Source organism: Xenopus laevis, chromosome 4S (genome assembly GCF_017654675.1).
Source record: "Xenopus laevis strain J_2021 chromosome 4S, Xenopus_laevis_v10.1, whole genome shotgun sequence".
NCBI lineage: Eukaryota > Metazoa > Chordata > Amphibia > Anura > Pipidae > Xenopus > Xenopus laevis.
This window is the reverse complement of record NC_054378.1, coordinates 93,903,613-93,916,760: the sequence shown is the minus strand read 5'-3', so window position 1 is coordinate 93,916,760 and position 13,148 is coordinate 93,903,613. Positions and strand designations below refer to the sequence as shown.

Genomic DNA, 13,148 nt, shown 5'->3' with positions numbered 1-13,148 from the left:
ACAGGTATGGGACCTGTTATCCAGAATGTTAGGGACCTGGGGTTTTCCGGATAATGGATCTTTCCGTAATATGGGTCTTCATGCCTTAATTCTACTAGTAAGGAATTCAAACATTAAATAAACCCAATAGGCTGGTTTTGCTTCCAATAAGGATTAATTATATCTTAGTTGGTATCAAGTACAAGCTACTGTTTTATTATTACAGAGAAAAGGAAATCATTTTTAAAAATTTAGATTATTTGGATAAAATGGAGTCTATGGGAGACAGCCATTCCGTAATTCGGAGCTTTCTGGATATCGGGTTTCCGGATAAGGGATCCTATACCTGTACTTACGATTTCCAATAAATATGTGATTTGTTGTGGAAATAAACCTGAGGAATTGAGATGAACGTTGCTGAAGTTAGACGAGGAAAAAATTCGCATTTCAGTAAATATGCCCCTATGCATTGGGCATTAGTAGACATGCATGGAAGTTTAAAGGGTCAATCTAGAAAGAGTTCAAATAGTCCATGCATTGTTCTCAACAACAGTGATTCAAAGACATAGTATCATCCTGCTCTTTCACTGTGATAGCCATAGAAGGACCAATGGTGCTGGCATATAGTATCCATATTTGTTCACGTGTTCACCATCAACTGATAAGTACTAGGTCTGCAATCATGAGATTTCCATCTTGCTGCTTCTGGTTTTGAGGAAGTGGAACTGCCGTTCTTCTCAGTTACTCTCTGATTACAGTCATGATACTGACCATCTCTTGCCTACAGTACACTGAGAGTAAGATGGATAACTGCAGAGACATGAATGAGCATTTCTCAAAGAATTATTTGTGTGATTTAATTACAGTTTGATAGCACATGACAGGATGATTCTTGTCATTAGTTTGTTTTCCTGGAGCACAGGAGCATACTGGGTGTTAATGTTCAGGGAAGGAATTGGGCATATAACAAATGCTATGTCACTAACACAGACAATATGAAATATGAAATTCATGAATAGCAGCATTTTGACAGGTGTCGTACATAGCACCTAAGGGTCCAAAAGACTGATAATACAGTTTATGGTTGTCCAGAAAAGGTGCCACAAGAAATGAGCATTGCATTCTTTTGTTTTTGCCTACACTATCATTTATTTCACAACAGAAGTGAATCCATTATTTTACTGGGAAATGTCATAACTGAGACTGGAAATTGCCATAGCAACATTGCCATAACTGCCTGTAAGCTTGCCGAAGCCTCACATTCCACCCACATGTTGTCCTCAGGTGAGTCTTGAGTAGCCTGATAAAGCCAGCCATATTTTACAACTCCATCATCAAAAAATGGAAATGCTTGTAGTTGCTCTACATAGCAATTGATTCAAAAATTATTTTCTAGAGTTACTCAAATGGAATGATAATTATAATTATTTATATTCTGATCCAATAACTCCCTGTGCAGGATGAACCAAAATTAAGGCAGTAATACAAAATATTAAGGCATCTCTTGAGTCTGTTTCAAACCTACGCCTTTCATGTCCATAACATCTGTAGCTGAGTAAGTCCTGGGAGACCAGGAAGAAAACATCCTGATTGGTTGGGTCTTTTCATGGCTGAACCTGTGGCAATAAAAAAAATGCACAAGTTAATTTCTGTAATTGTTACATTTACAAATGTGTTAAGAGTCAGCAGGTACAAGGTGCTATAGACCCCTTGCTGGATTTGTAATCTGGAATGAGGTGTAGATTGCGGAAAAGCTCCAGACACAAATGCTGAGTAAAGTGCACTTAGGGCAGGGGCACACCTAGCCTGAACTTTGTACACAGGTGGAGGAGAGTGGACCTGCTGCCATTTGCTCCTTTCCTTTAGCCCCACTGTCAGGCAGGGTGTCAGACTTTATGGCACTACACTAAGCAGATATTGGTGCAGAAACAAGAGAAAATATGAATTTTTGAGCCAAAGTGTACTCAGCATAGCTCAACACAGGCTTCCACCATGCCTGTCAATGGGGCCACACAAAGGAGAAAGTAACAGCAGATCCACTTTCTGAGGAAGCCGAGATAATTTGCTCTGTGTGCCTCTGGCCTTAGGGGCACCATTTTGTGCCCCCAATGGTCTAGTACTAGTATCTGGGGTATTATTAAATGGTCCACAATATGTCACACTGCGAGATCAGAAGTGTAGTGTTAGTAGTCTCTCCTGCTGTAAAAATAAAAAGGCGATTGAGGGTGGTGCCTGCTAGATACACTTAGGGGAAATATAGGGGGTATTCATTATTTCCAGAGTAGGATGGGGAGCAAACATACAATAAAATTTTGCATGCAAAATTTTCTGTGAACTCCACAATTCGGTGCATACAATGTCATTGTTGATATGTGTGCAAATGAGTGTACCTTTGGGTTAAAAAACTCCGAAGCAGTTTTGGGTAATTTTCCCCTATAAATTTCCCCCATTGTCGGCATCCAGGCAATTTTCTGACTAATAAGGCTACACCCAGGGGACAGTATTAGCTACTCTTATATTTCTATTGAACCTTAGTATCTTTTTGAGTCAGTGATTATATTTGTACAATGTGCCTCGTACAATGGCTTTGTGGGTGGTTGCAGCACTCTACTAACACTGATTCCAGTTGAATACAATTTTGAGAAGCATCCTGTGTGTGTGATCACAGTGTAGTATTTCAGATAAAGTAGTTTGTCATGCTCACATCTAAAGTTGCAGAGTAGATTTTCAGTGAAGATTTAAAAACAAGCCTTTTTTTAAAAGACAGATTAGATAAGTGACATGATTTTTACATTTGGTAAATAAGGACATTATTACTTTTCTAAGCTGTCATTTTGCATGTTTGCAAATCAATATCAGTAAATGATTAAGTGAACTATTCAAATGCTGCTCCCCCAGCCCTACCCCTGATAATACTTGACATTGCGTAATGTAGGAACAAAGGTTTTACCACATAACAGGCCAGTCAACTACATATCTTAGATTTCTACTTGTACGGACCTATTACATATAGTATTACTGGATGTAATTCCTATAGAGTTAAGGTGGCCATACACGGAGAGATCCACTCGTTTGGCGATGTCACCAAACGAGCGGATCACTCCCCGTTATGCCCACCTTGAGGTGGGCAATATCGGGCTGATACGATCGTGGGCCCTAGAGCCCAACAATCGGATCCTAACAAATTGTAATGGGCGGTCGGATCACGGGACCGCATCAACGAACATATGCTGCCGCGATCCGACAGGATTTTTAGTCGGGGGGGGCCCTTACACGGGCCAATAAGCTGCCGACTCTGTCTGTTGGCAGCTTTTATCGGCCCGTGTATGCCCACCTTTAGGGCTGGGACACACTGGGCGATTTGGGGAGATTTAGTCGCCTGGCGACTAATCGCCGCGACTTTCCACGACCAATCTTCCCCAAATGCTTCCCCTCTCTCTGCGCCTGGCTAAAATGAAAAATCGCCTGCGCTAATCACACGCGGCGATTAGTTTTCCGAAGTCGCCCGAAGTTTCCTCGTGAGGCAACTTCGGGCGACTTCGGAAAACGAATCGCTGCGTGTGATTAGCGCAGGCGATTTTTCATTTTAGCCAGGCGCAGAGAGAGGGGAAGCATTCGGGGAGAAAAGTCGCTGCGATTAGTCGCCAGGCGACTAAATCTCCCCAAATCGCCCAGTGTGTCCCTACCCTTAGAGCAGGGGTCCCCAACCACCAGGCTGTGGCCTGTGCTGAACCGGGCCTCCTCTGGTCCTGGCTGCAGTCTATAATAGCGGCAAAAATAATTAAAAAGGCCTCAATTACCTGCAATCTCAGCTCCCTGGTGCTCCATTGCCATAACAATAGCTGTGCAAAGCCCAGGAAACTTTCTACTGATCAGGACAAAGACCAAAATACTGTTTGGACACGCATCAGCCTGCCCCCACCCAGTTAGGGTTGCCACCTGCCCCGTATTTTACCCGGCCTGGCTGGTAAAAATTAAGCTTGATCCCAATGTCATTAATAGGGGAAATGCATACAAATATGGGAAGGCCGGTATTTTTTTCAAGAAAAGGTGGCAACCCTACACTCAGTCCTCAGAATAATTGGCTTTAAACTGGTCAGTGGTGCAAAAAAAGTTGGGGACCACTGAGTAAGAGAATAAATTACACACAGGCAGTATGTAGCAAGTAGTAAGTTTACACAGAAGCAGCAATTCATACAACCAATCAGCAGATAGTATCTACTGGTCATCAAGCAGGAGCACTTACCGGACTGGTCCCCACACAGTGCTGCCATGTACAGCCCAGCCCCCGAAAGGCGGAATACAAATGAAGACTAATGCTTAGAATGGAGCACCAGCGACACAGAGTTGCTTTGAAATAATCCTATATTCATATCATTAAAACCAAGGAGACTTCAGGAACGCATAACAAGACCACGCGCTTGACCCATTTCGTGGCTACCAGCCACTTTGCTATGGGTTACTGCTCCTGGACAAACTTAAAGTCTTTTATTACATATAAGAATACAAATCAAGGGAGGGCACTCCAAATGCAGTGAAGAGGAAAAAAATCAGAATTCCCCTTTACAAAGGCTATAGTGCAGAAACGTTGGGGCATTTTCATCACTGGCAAGTGTATCCGTCCCTTGTGGTTTGTATCTTTTTTGCCTTGAAATGATAACTAGGTGGTTTGTATATTTTTGTTAATATTGCTGTGTATAAACTGTTCTGTATAAGATATCAGTTTATTTGATGTACATTTTATTGCTTTTATCTATATATAAAAAAGAATTTTTAAATACCACCTTGTTTGTACATATGGGGGTTACTCATTACTGCTACACCATTAAAGGCAGCCTTTCAATATTTCCTTTTAATTTTCAAGAGCTCTTGGTCCCATATGATGTATGCATGGAGGGCATGAGTAATATTTGCTCTTGACACTCTCAAAAGAGCAAACAGATTTTTTTATATTCAATTTTGAAATCTGACATGGGGCAAGACATATTGTCAATTTCCCAGCTGCCCCAAGTCATGTGACTTGTGCTCTGATAAACTTCAATCACTCTTTACTGCTGTACTGCAAGTTGGAGTGATATACAAGAAAATACTTGATAAAGGGCTGGAAAAGCTCGAAACGTCGCTTAGCTTGAGGCACGAATAAAGTACCAATTTTTTCACCATAATCGGAGTGCTGCTGAAGTATTTTCTTGTATGTGAACCAGACCTGGGCAGACAGGGTCACAGACGGCACCCGACGCTGCAAAGAGCGGTGAGAGTGTGTGTGTAGCACTACTTTGTGCAAGTTGGAGTGATATCACCCCCTCCCTTTTTCCCCCCAGCAGCCAAACAAAAGAACAATGGGAACAAGAACAATGGGAAGGTAACCAGATAATGGATCCCATGCTTGTATATAAAAAGTATTTGATGCATACATGCAGGTACAGACTGGCAATCTGTGGGTTCTGGCAAATGCCAGAGGGGCTGCTGTAAAATGGCATAGACAGTCACTATTTAGTGGGCTGGTGGGGGCTGTTTGCGCCTCTGTGTGGCCTGTTGGGGCCTCTGGGTACATGAAATGCCAGGGCCTGTTTTGATTCTCAGTCCAGACCTGCATACATGGCAAGCTCAGGTTGTGGCGTTGGATACCAGTCAGTTGGAGTTGTGTTTAGGGGCTGCTCCAAATGTCAGATTCCATGCTCGGCACTTGCTTGTCAAACTGCATTTTCAGATCTCTTCTTGGCACCTTCTTAGCTGCTTAATGATCCATTTATTTACATGCTAGGCACTAGTACGCTCTTCAAGTGCTTCTAAAAGAAAATTTCCTGGCCCAATAAGCCTAACACTGCATGGCACTATGCTTAAAAGGGACAATATACTGGTTGATTCTGAATTTAGGAAACATTATGTTTCTTTCCTGTATAATAACAAATTTATTTACACAATAGCTATTGATACACTGTTCAAGAACACCCAAAGATAAACACCTGTAACAGGGCCAGGAAGCCTTATGCAGCATGGTAGGTAATGGGCTAAAGGGACAAGATTTAGAATTAGAAAATTATTTTTATATGGTTTTCTGGATAAGGGTCTTTAGGTAATCTGGGTCTCCATACCTTAAGGCTGAGGCCAAATGATGACAGATCTCGGCCAGCGTTTCTCCTCAGGCTGAGATTCTGCTGCCCTGCTGCTCTTCCGCTCCTGCTCTGACTGCACTCGAAAGCATTGTTTATACTCACAGATGTGGCAGATTTCGGTGCCAAAACATAACATTTTACACTTCACACAGAAATCCACCTGCAGTTGAAAAGGCAAGGGGAGCAGCAGTGCAGCGGATTATCTCCCTATGTTATACATTGTTTGGCGTGTGAATAGTTTGAATCTTATGTTATGTGTCTTTCTAAAAATAAACATTTTCAGTGAGTGCAAATGTGTAGAAAGGAAAGTCTATATAGGTAAAGGTGAAAGCAAACATACAAAAAAAAAATCACTTGATTCATTGTCATATGCGCCTAATAAATATGAAGATAATTATCAAGCATATTGTGTCCTATAGAATAGATATAATAATTGCAGAATATCAATATCTGTGACCTGTTGGAGATAGGTCATCATCTCTATGAATGGTATAAGTATCAGCTAGCAGGATATTTTCAGCATTCAAATCAAAGCTTGTTTTTTCTTGGCATCCTTATATTTTTTTATATAGGGCAATCCCTGTACTCACTCTCTGCACCTTTATTAAGACTTTCTTCCCAACTCAGAAGGTATCCCAGGGGGGATCTTACACAGGCGGATTCTGACCAATTGCCTCCTCTGTGTTCTCTACAGGCATATGACATTCCATGGAGACATTCCTTGGGAACAACCCAGTACATGCTGTCCTGATTAGTGGCACCAACAACCTACCAAAGACACATGCTACCACTTTGCATGGGTCACACTTCCCATTGACAAAATAGAACTAGAACTAGTCAGCCAATGAGGTGAGTTGAAAAGCTTGTTTCAGGTGGCAGTGCCAAATAGGTTACCAGGGGCGGCAAAAAGTTTTTTAAACCGGATATATGGCTTTACTAGTGCGAGAGAGCACAATTGTGCTCTTCGCACTAGCGTTGTGGCCTCCCCCCAAACAGGTAAGCCGGTGGGGGGGGGCAGCAGGCAACTTTTATTACAAGAAAATGCTAGCAAAGAGCGATAAATGTTATATTTATATGTATGTTAATTTAAATTTACCCAGCACAATGTGATTATAACCTGACTATTATATAGTAAATAAAATAACCCCTATTGTAAAATATAAGGATATTATAAGTCACCAAGGAGTTCCATGGCCATATAAAAGCACATGGCCGAAGGCCTCATGCCATGTCATGGAAATCTGAGGTTATTTCTGATATCCTCATATATATTTTCCAACAAGGGGTACATTATTTATTATAATACACAAGACAAAAATGACATCACTAAGCTCCGTTTATTACTGATGACATTACTAAGAGCCGTTTATAAGGATATCATTTACAGGATATTCATGGCTTTTGTGTATTATAACTTTATATTTTACTTTAAACTTTAAAACCAGAGACAATAACTTCTATGGACAGAACATCAAAAACTAGGTCATAGAAACTAGGCACAGCTAGCAGCTACATGAATTGGGCATTTTATCTGTAGCAAAAGATGCCATTTTTGTTTGGCCCTTTCACATCTCTGGGTCCAACAGAGATTGTGACCTATGTAGACAGTGTATTGTTTCTGCATGGCTAAATGGGTGAGTGTGTAGGGACCCTCACGTATAAGGAAAGGAAGGGTGGAGGAGACAAAACCTGACTGAGGCACAACAAGAAAAATAATAAGGAGGAGACATCCACTCTTACATGTGGTATGTATTGGGACACTTGTAGAGTACAGAGCTGGGCTGGTGGAGACAGAAACCGGAAAAAAAATTTTTTTTCTAATGAAAAAATTATAATTCTAAGAATATAATTCTAAGCAGTTTTCCAGTATACATTTATTATACATTTTGAATGTTTTTTTGGCAATTTCACACTGAGCATTTGTTGTTCAGGAGAATTATTTGCTACAAAATAGCCAAAAATGTCACTTATATTGCATATGGCATTGCTGTTAAAAATATCTGTATACTACTGAAAGCAGTATCTCTCTGCCCCTTGCTATTCTATGTGCTGTGAGTTCTGGCAATTGCAACAGTAAAACAGAAGATGGTCTGATTAACAGACTTGTAAAGAACTAAGCTAAGCATTTTGGGAACTATAGTCTTGGACAGGGCTTGGTCAAGTCGATAGGGCGCCCTAGGCTAACGTTGCCCCCCTCTCCCCCGTGTGTGCAGGCCTCAATGCTGTATTTATATTAAGGCCCCCAAGGGCCTGTGCCCAGGGTGGCATGGTTTTGGGGGCAGCAGGGTTTTGGGGTCAGCCCTCAGGGTGCCTACATTTTTTATTTATTATTTTTAAACCCCCACCCTCCACCACGGCTTTCCATAGGAAATCTGGTGATGGAGCTGAGGAGTAGGGGGCGAAGAAGCACGCGGAAGTGACGTCAGTGCGCACAACATAAGGACGTATTTAGGTCTAGGGCAGCTTCGGACCTTAATACAGTCCTGCGTGCGCCAAGAGAAGGGAGGGAGGGGAAGTAACAAAGGGAAAGGGCAGGGGTGGTAGGGGTAGTGACGGAGGGAGGGGAGAGTAATAGAGGGGAGGGAAGGAGAGAGCCGAGTGTAGCAGGGGAGCGAACCACCAGGAATAGGGGTAGGCAAAAGACTTTTGAACAGGTACCTGCCGAGCGCCCCTACATCTTTGTGCCCTAGGCAGATGGCTCTTCTTCCTACCCCTAGTTCAGGCCCTGGTCTTGGCTAGGGGAGAGCTGGTTCTGCTTTCTACGTTAGTTCAACAGAACTAGCAGTAAGTGCAGAGAATAGAAAGGGACACATTCTGCTTTCAACAGCAATTGCTTTTTACAAATAACTTTCATCACTGAAAATATGTAATTAATTTACTTTGAAGGTTTCCTTTCATTAGGACAAGTTTATTTTTGGGTTTAACACAACACATACTTTACATTTTATTTGATATTATATAATAATATAACTGTTGAACATATTTATATTTTTTTTCTAGTGAATCAGCAATAGAATATCTATTCAGATTGTTAACTATAAAGTGTTGGGGACACAGACTAAAGTTACAGAACTCAATAATAGTGAAGATCCATCCTTGTCTGGGGTTCCCTGAGTCCTCACCCTCATGGTGTTTTTTCCCCTGTTGTTGACAGAGTATGATCGATCAACGCAACGGAATATACAGTTAGAGCTATGACACACTGGGAGGTTTGTTGCCGGTGTTAAATAAAATGTGGGAGAATACCTGCTCTCCAAATTTCCCACAATTAAGTCAAATCACAGTGAGTTAAATATTACTTGCAGTGATTTCAAGTTAAGTGTACGGCAAGGAATTTTTTGGGGAGATTTGTCGCTCTCTGCAGTGATTTTTTAACACAGACGACAAACCTCATTGTGTACTTGTGTTTATACAAGCAGCACGGTTAGATTATCTTTCTTATTCAGCTTGTTGTTCTTCATGACTTGAGAACCAGAAGTTGTTAATTCGTAAACAACATTTGACGTTTTATCAGTAAATACAGTAAAGTGGTAAACCTGATACAAAATGGATATACACAGGCCAATAAACACCCTCCAGACCAAGTTGTATGGGCCCACCAATGGCCTGCCGACTAATATAAATCAGACAGTTTGTGCATGGGTGTGTCAATATGGTCCTTGTCCTACAGGCTTCCATAGGCTCCAGTATATGATCTGGTTTAGCCTGATTTGGCCATGCACAAGTGTGGCCAAATTGGGTCCAGATCAGCTTGTTTGTTGACCTCAACAAACAAGCAGATCTAGCAGTGCATGATCAACGTTACTGTTTACACCACTCCGATGGTCTGTTGGGTGTCAGCAGGGGATCATAGGAGTTGATAAGCCGACCAAGATTCCACCTCAGTATTGGCATTGCCAATATTCGGATCAATATTTGCATTATTGGGATGCCTAAATTAGGGATGCATCTAATCCACTATTTGGGATTCGGCCAAATCCCCGAATCCTTCATGAAAGATTCGGCCTGAATACCGAACCGAATCCTAATTTTCATATGCAAATTAGAGGCGGGAAAGGAAAAAGTGGAAAAAGAATGTTTTACTTCCTTGTTTTGAGATGAAAAGTCTTGTGATTTCCCTTCCCACACCTAATTTACAAATGCAAATTTGGATTGGATTCTGCCACTCACAAGGATTTGGCCAAATCCGAATCCTGCTGGAAAAGGCCGAATCCCGAAACGAATCCTAGATTCGGTGCATCCCTAGCCTAAATGCATTACCTGTACAAAGCAGAATCATCAGTACACTAGTACTGTAAGTTACTTTTCCAGTAATCCAGTAACTGTGTTTATAAAGTTGGTCTTGATATGTATGAAAATATACCATGCTTTGCTTGATAATGAGGACATAACACTGACACTTTTGGCTGGGTATCTGTCAGTAACAGCGAACATGGCTGAAAGCTACAGATATCACACCTGCCCTGCTCTGTAATGTGGCACAAGCCTCTGTACTGTACAATAGGAGCTTGTCTGTCTGGGTGTGTAAGGGAGCTGTTGCTCTGAGTAATCGTACTCCTTATACAGTATTTAAGCAAAAGTGTTGTGTAAAGTGGGGGAAGTGCTTGTCGTCTGATAGTGTTCCTGAGGAACTAGTTATACTCAGGGTTAAAATTACGCTCTAGATTAGCCACAGAGAATAACGGCTTTCGCATGACCCTTCTTTTATAAGGAAGTAATTAATGTTATTCAAATGATTATATCATTATATTTTTACTTAATCCACCAGGGATGTCTAACCTGCAGCTGTTGTTGAACTACAACTGTCTGCATGCTACCAACAACAGAATGCATTAGTGGAAGTGTGACATCCTAGTTTAACTTTTGTGCAATACTCAAAACCCCATAATGTCCATATTAAACTATATATGCTCACTAAACACATATCTGTGTAGAAAGCGATATTTATCAGTAATTCTAAATATTTTAATTTGTATTTTTTAGATACTGCTTAATTTGCTTAAATAATATGATATATGCATTAGATGTATACGACTCAAGGACTCTTCTGTATTTTATGAGACACAAGCAGCATTGGATTACATTTAGAACTACCTTTAGTTGCACTGGGCCCTACACAACAGCAACTACAGTAACAGAAGGCATAATGACCTCTGGGAAGGGGCTGCGGCTGTAGGATAGCAGGTTTAGTAGGAAGAGTTGGTGCCTTTATTAGAAATGAGGATAACAGTCTCTGGGAAGGAAATGTGGCTATGGGTCAGCATGTACTGTATGTTAGGATGAGCGGATAGTTGTAGTACAACTGCTGAAAAAAGTTTATGGAAGGGAGAGTGACTGTGAGGTGGCAGGTATATAATAGATAGATAATACAGTACATGTAGCAGTGAGGGTAATGACCTTTGGGAAGGGACAGTGACTGTGGGATGGTAAGTATGTAAGATAAAAAACTAGATTAATATTTAGACACCCAAAATCCCATAACCTGTATTATCTAATGACCCAAAAAAATGTATTTTGCAGTGGACACACAACAAACAGTAAAGACGGCCTTTAATACTACACCTTCACCTTTAACTTGGATTACTGCTTTTTGTAAAATAGACACTCACCTGAATAATTACACAATAGGGGTTCTGTGCTTGTGTTGAGGTGCTGTGTTGTATCTTTCTTTTTCTAAAGAGGCTGAAATGCTGCCGAGTTGTGTAGTCATGGGAACTGTCACTGGTCTCTCGAAGCGATTTGGCCTTGGTGCTCGACTCCCTCTTTTTGCCGGACTAGGTGGTCTTGAGCCTCTGCTTCTGAAACTTCTGGAAATGCGACCAGAAAGTGTTCTGACCAGACCCAAGACCCCATTGTTTTTCTTACTGAGCCCAACATCATCAGCTAGCTCCTCTGGTGGCACCTCAATGTTACCTGTGTACCAGAACACCCACCAGATAAGACTGAGGAAGATGACAATAGCTCCAGCATAAATAAGAAAGTCATAGAAGAAAACATTTGCGAAGACCCCAATCAGTAGAACAACCAAACCAAAAACGTCAAAGGCCACAGCCAACCAGAAGCAGCAGGAACATCGGCCAAGCCCTATTCGACTAAGGGACATTTTGCAGAATGTGGTGAGGTAGCGATGGAGCAAGAAACCATAGGGTGGAGTTCAAGGTTCACAATCTTGCAAATACCCGGTCCAATGTGATATGCAGGTGCTTTGTCCCTACTGGCTGCTTTATGACTTGACCAGAATTAGTCATAATAGTAAATGATTAACAGTAGAGCAGTAGGTAAACCACAGCCATCTGATAAAGCCGGATTTCTCGCTTTCTAAGGCAGGCTTTTCATTATAGTAAATTGCTGTGAGGTAGTTGTGAATTAGAACTGGTGTCCCCTGGGGTTTTGTTTCTGGCTGTGATACCTTAAGTTGTGCCTGGTCTCTAGAGCTCTGCTGTAATCTTCGTGACATTCACCTTAGATCCAGGAAAGCAGCTGTTGATGTCTTTTTAGGGATTGCCAAAATCATTTTGTATGGAAATTTTAGTATTATAAATATTATCCATTCTTCCACTTATACCCGTCTGTCCATAACAGGGATTTTATCTTCGGGCAGCTGCTGATTATTCCAAAGAGAATGATTTTTGTCCCTAGCGACTGAACACACCTCTGACTGCTCACTGCCCATCTCTCCCTCTGCTCCACCTCTACAGGTAGAGAACTTGCTTCCTGTTCCCATAAACAAACAAGGCAAATATTAGGCAGGCAACCTGGTGGCTATGGAGACAGCTGGAAAACACCTCAGGTGCTAAATCCATAGCAAGCAGTTAGAACTTAAAGAAGCAGTTCCCATGAGTATGTTGTGGATATCTTGTTAGCCTGAATACACGCACACCTGTGTACAGTGTAAAACATTGCTGGCCTGTTATTTATTTGTTATGCATAAACTAACATAAAAATCCTAAACTATACTAATTGAAGGACTTTTGAAAACACTTTTCGCAAACATTAGTTTAACTGGATATCTGCTGTATATTGGAAGCTGCTACTTGTCTGTCTTATATTACA

General features: G+C 41.4%; 1 long non-coding RNA gene across 1 annotated transcript; it reads right to left on the bottom strand.

The window, feature by feature from the left end:
• Positions 1–1,100: 1,100 nt before the first annotated feature.
• LOC108715719 lies at positions 1,101–12,826 on the bottom strand. Its single transcript, XR_001935573.2, has 2 exons — positions 11,705–12,826; positions 1,101–1,595 (listed from the first exon to the last, which is right to left on the bottom strand). It is a non-coding gene; the product is annotated as an uncharacterized LOC108715719 (long non-coding RNA).
• Between the last annotated feature and the right edge of the window lie 322 nt (positions 12,827–13,148).